Source organism: Lycium barbarum, chromosome 7, assembly GCF_019175385.1.
Source record: "Lycium barbarum isolate Lr01 chromosome 7, ASM1917538v2, whole genome shotgun sequence".
In the NCBI taxonomy this organism is placed as follows: domain Eukaryota; kingdom Viridiplantae; phylum Streptophyta; class Magnoliopsida; order Solanales; family Solanaceae; genus Lycium; species Lycium barbarum.
In genome coordinates, this window is record NC_083343.1 from 112,490,074 (window position 1) to 112,496,630 (window position 6,557).

A 6,557-nucleotide genomic window follows, 5' to 3' on the forward strand; every position below is an offset into this window, starting at 1 on the left:
TTTTATGGACTACTTATACACCAATATAACTCCCACTACTTTTCTTCACTATTTATGTAACCCTTAGTATTATTTTCCACATTCATATTTGTAACTAGCATACCTTCGTAACCTCCTTCATGATCTCAATGGTTTTTGTCATATTGTCGTGTATAAGACAATATATTTGTTGGAAATCTTACGGAAAATACTTCAACACGAACACGTGTAGAGACTTTTCTTCATCACGAACACTTATAAGAACTTCTTTTACACTTGAGGAAAATGCTTGATCACGAACAATTGTAGAGAATTCTTCATAGCTTGAGGCATGCCAATGGCACTGTCCTTAAGGATATTTCACCTGGTATGGGTGTATCCCCCAGGATTCAACAAGCTCTTCTAGTACAAAACTAGGAGCCAGAATATAACAAAGATTTATCTCATAAAAACTCAACAATACATAATGAGAAGAAGTACTTTTTTCACACCTCCAAGATGAACCGATAATGTATGATATATATCAACTTAGAGCTTCTAATATCTGAAGAAAAGACGAATTGCAAAATGGTAAAACCTTTCAGAAAGTGGTATAAACCATAAGATCAAGGGATGTGTCCAGAATAAAAGTCACGTGTTGGACTACTAAATATGCAGAGTCGGGCATTAATGCCATACAAATATTTAAGAATAATAAAGACCATAAAGCAATTTGTCAAATGACCATATTTAATTTATAAGTCGTTTGGCAACGGACAAATGTTTTCCATTATGAAATGCTATCATTAAAGCTAATGAAGTATAATTAAGTCTTTTGTATTAAAGCCAATAAAAATATTAGAAATAGTCCTATTATTTTTGAGATATTAGATAAAAATATTATTTTTCTAACAATCCCCCATATATCTCAAAAATAATAGAAGAAATAAAATAAGAAGTTTTGTTGGGTTTTCACATCTGAGTACAATGCATCGAATCTGGTGTCCCGTAGACTATGAACCAGACCTAGATAAAATAAGATTAAACTTACAGAATAATTAGTGAAGTTTAGAACTTCTATGAACCAAAAATTCTTTTGTAAGTCTAGGGTCTTATTCTATCACATTATACTCGCACAATCTTTGTCGTTTTCGCGGTTTTGCGCTAAGAGGCCATGCGCATGTCCTGGTATTCATGAGTGCTCTAGAAATCCGTCACAATTTCATAGGAGCGGCACCACTCCACACTCATATAGGTCCACCCATCAAGTGTATTCTGCAGAGCAATACACCACCTATAAAGGATATGGTAATGGATTAAGAGTTTATAGCTAAACCTCACTTTGCCTTGCAGATTTGCACTATATTCACACACCATAGGAAGGGACATAGTTTAATAGTGTACTTTTGATCAACTAATGACTTGTTATTACCCATATGAACCTAATTCATGGGATCTCCAATCACATAGGTTGAGCTACCATCATTGTTAATCTTCTCAAATGACAAAAGTCTCATTCCCCTCGATGTTTCTTTTAGTCTTGTGAATCGGCCAAATTCACCTCAGACTTCACACAATTATAAAAATTATCACATCTCACAATAGCGCTATTAAGAAATTATTTTCTCACACAACTAATGTTGTTTGGCAACCACAATATATACATGTTGGTTTTATTCCAACCTCAATACTCACTAAGAAGTATCTTAACCTCATCACTAGCCAACTTCAAACCATAAACTCATATTTCATTATGGTCTACTTGACTTATTTTCATATTAATTATTACACCCCCATAAAGGGTAAACACATACTCACTAGTGGATTTTGAGATCCACTTAGCATCATTGTATCCTCTCTAGTACATCAAATATTAATTCACTATCACACTTATCCATCAGTTGGTTCTTTTCAAAATCATGTACCGAGAAAAGAAATAACACCATAATTTATTTATTTATTTTTTCAAAAACATTTTGAATAACAAGACCAACTGAAATATTATCACTTTCAAAACATTCTCTCAAAATAACTCTAGTAAGATATCATGACCCCCATAATTTCAAAAATTTCAAAATAAGGACTTTCATGCCTCATAACACCGTAACCCCCACATTTTCAAAGTATTTAAAATAGGGGAACAATACTTTCATAACCTCACAAGTAGTATTACTAATTCTCATAAAACATTTCATCTTATAACTAACAAGCTAATAATATAACTCACCCAAATAGCTATACTCACAATATGTCATCATCAATAAATATTTTTAAGAAAAACAATATGAGAAAAATAAGTATCGATATTAAAAGTATTTTTTTAAAAATAGTAAGCACATATAAATCATAATTCCAATACTTATTGTCCACAATTTGGAAACAACCTCATCATCATCAAATAGAGTATTCACTCCAATGATAACACCAATATTTTTCAAAAGTAGTTTTACGAAGTTTTTTTTTTTTTTTAATTGTAAGAACTTGAGTAGTTCTTGAATTACCAACATAAGTAAATCATTTTTCTTCTTCTTCAACTTGAGTGTAGAACTCAAAATTAACTTTACTTGCACAAATATGATTAGTAGTATCAAAGTCATCTAACACCCAATATCTTACATTAGCCACAAAAGATTCGCTCGAGAAATTACCACAATAAATATATCATCCGCTTAATCAAAATTATTTTTAATTAGCGGGATTATCATTCTCCGAATCTTCTCTACATTTATGAACATGATGACATAGTTCGTCACACACAAAATAATAATTATTCCCATCAAAACCTTCTTTATTAGTGTTGCAGAATCTGATCAATACCATATCATTTGACACATGAAGTTGACTTTGTCCAACATCATTCTCATAAAAAAAAAAATATTAGGACCAAAGTAAAATTTCCATATAAATATCTCACATTTGTAGAAAAAGAAATTTGTCATAATTCAACATTTCTTCATCCAAATCATCAAGCAAGATAATTTTAAAGCCTAAATTAAATTTACCAAATCTCTTCAATGTGCAAAGAACACAACTTATACGAACACAGATCTCAAAGATAGGTCTACAAATTCTTGCACCATAATTAATCTATAAAGATAAACATCAATTTCAAGCCAAATTAATCTATAAAGATAAACATCAATTTCAAGTCAACTTTTCAAAAAATTATCACAACATATAGATGCATATTATTATACATATCTTTGCACTCATCTTACCACCTCAAATATAAATTATCCACAAATATTCAAATGGCTTGGACATTATTTAAGAGCTACCTAAAATAATATAACAACAACACAAATTCATCACAAACCCAAAACCAATTCATTGTATTTAGCATTTTGTTGACCCAAATGACTAAGACAAAAAAATATGATTAATTTCAGAGTCTATATTATCCAATATAAAAATGTTCACCAAAAAATCTCAAACTTGTAGAACATCATGATAAACCCACTTATAATTTTTACACTAGAAATTTGCCCTACAACTCAATATTAAATCTTAGAGAAGATAATCACTAAAACTACTATCAAAGCACAACTTAAAAGTTTCAAATAAAAGTATAAATTAATCATATCAAAATCATTACCACTTTAATTTTAGATCATATTTTTTTCCATTATACTATAATTCAAAAACATACCTGAAACTTAGACAGATTGTACTAAGTTATTTTCTTTTAATTCCCCGTAAGAACATAGCATGAGATATCCTTAAGATTGTTGGAAATTTTGCGGAAAATACTTCAACACGAACACGTGTAGGGACTTTTCTTCATCACGAACACTTATATGAACTTCTTTTACACTTGAGGAAAATGCTTAATCACGAACAATTGTAGAGAATTCTTCGTAGCTTGAGGCATGCCAATGGCACTGTCCTTAAAGATATTTCACCCGGTATGGGTGTATCCCCCAGGATTCAACAAGCTCTTCTAGTACAAAACTAAGAGCCAGAATCTAACAAAGATTTATCTCATAAAAACCCAACAATACATAATGAGAAGAAGTACTTTTTTCACACCTCCAAGATGAACCGATAATGTATGATATATATCAACTTAGAGCTTCTAATAGCTGAAGAAAAGACGAATTGCAAAATGGTAAAACCTTTCAGAAAGTGGTATAAACCATAAGATCAAGGGGTGTGTCCAGAATAAAAGTCACGTGTTGGACTACTAAATATGCAGAGTCAGGCATTAATGCCATACAAATATTTAAGAATAATAAAGACCATAAAGCAATTTGTCAAATGACCATATTTAATTTATAAGCCGTTTGGCAACGGACAAATGTTTTCCATTATGAAATGCTACCATTAAGGCTAATAAAGTATAATTAAGTCTTTTGTATTAAAGCCAATAAAAACATTAGAAATAGTCCTATTATTTTTGAGATATTAGATAAAAATATTATTTTTCTAACAATATTTACAACCATCTTATGAAATAGTATAAATAGATGCACGAGAGATTATGTGTGACACACTTACTAAAAAATCATCTCTCCATATATCATCCCTATTTCACGCTCAATATTGTTTTATTTTGCTCACGTTTTACAACATACTTCTGTTTTCTTAGACCACGTATTACTTGCGTTCTCCTACATTTAAAACGACCGACACGATTAATTAGTGGAGTTGATATTACGTCTGGATGGGGTGAGGCTGTAGCTCGTACCATGTACGATCATCTTTCATTTACTATTTTGTCTTCACTTTCTTTTACTCCTTTTACCAACTGACACTTCCACATGACTGGCTTGTCCCATGGGATTTGACCATTTGATTTATCGCACACCTGTAAAACACAATAACTTTGATTTAGGGGTGGGCACTTGGTTTTTCGATTCGGTTATTTCAGTTTTGGTATTTTGAAGGTGGACACCGAACACCCAACTAAACTAATTCGGTTCGGTTCTTTCGGTTTCGATTTTTTGAAGTTTGATTCGGTTCGATTTCGATTTTTTTAATTCGATTTTTTTGATATGCATGACGGATCCTCAAGGTCTGCCCGGTCTTAGCTTAGTCCAGTGGATGAACATGCAAAAAAATAATTGTATGTTATTCCCTTTCCTATGAACATTGAATCATAAACAAAAATTCAATGGTGAGCCAGTAGTCATTTTTATGTTTGGTAGCACCAAACCAGTAGCCAAAACTAGCAGGTAGCACCAAACCAGTAGCCAAAAATTACATAAACCAATAGCCATTTAATATTTTTTGGCTAATATATAAAATTTCGGTTTAAATCGAAAACCCGAAAAATCGAACTCTAAACCCCGAACACCGAACCGAATACCGAAATTTCTGAAAATCGAAACCGAAAATCCAAAAAACTGAACACCGAAAAAACTGAATTAATTCGGTTCGGTCCGTTTTTTCAATTTTCGGTATTTATGCCTATCCCTAACTTGATTGGAAGAATTGCTTACAAGAAAATAATTTCGGCACACAATTGGATAAATATATATTTTCCGTTACAATTTATATGACATAAAACTTAACTTTTTGCGTGAATTAGCCTTCATATGTACTGGTCTTTAATTTTTACTTTACTTCTCATTTAATGAAAATTTATGGGTCAAAGTATCTTTATTCATTGATCTACGAAATCAGAGATTCTGGGTTCGATCCCCAGTAGAGTCAGGAAAAAAAATTTGCAAAAGAAAGTTTCTAATCGGGCAAAGTTACATCGAAACTTTGTCTTGTCCGGCATCAATTTTGTAGAAATGAAATTATTCTGCATGAGTTATGTAGTAACTAATTTGCTTGCGTAAGTTTATAGAAATTTTGTCTTATCCGGCATAAATTCTGTAGAACATAGTTATGCCGGATAACTCAATTCCTACGGAACTTATGCTGAATGAGGAAAAATTTCTATGTAACTTTGGCCTAAAAGACATTTTCTGTACTTTGCCTTGCAAAATTAGGTCATAGATAAGGGTAGACCGATTTTGTTTTTCGATGTCAGGGGTATTTTCAGCCACTTTTTATTACTTAAAGTGCTGAAGAGGAAAAAATTAAAGCCCAACGATTTGAGGGGCAAAAATTAAAGACCACCCCAAGATAGGGGCATTCGTGCGAATTGCCCCCATAAAATTTAAGAAAGAAAAAGACTTTTAAAATTTGTAATCTAAAACAAACCTTAGACATTTGTGTGGCTATAAGTCATTTTACTAAGTGTAAAAAGGAGAATTTTAAAGTTAAATTGCTTCTAATTATAGAAAGATAACATTATTTTTGGGACAAACTACAAAGGAAAGGGTGTAACATAAATTGGGACATAAGGAGCATTTTAATTTATGTAGTACTCCATTTGTTTCAATTTGTTCGTCTGGTTTTGACTTGATATGGACCTCAAAGTAAAGAAGACTTTCAAATCATGTGGTATTAAAATAAATGTATATTATGGAATTTATCAAAATGTCTTTTAACATTCTAATCTTAAACATAATATGTGAAAATTTAGAATTAAAGAGCTGCCAAAAAGGAAAAAGATATTCTTTTTTAAACGGATTAAAAAGAAAAGTAAGATAAATAAATTGAAACGGAGAAAGTACAATTTTATACTGCAACCGAAAATTATTCAT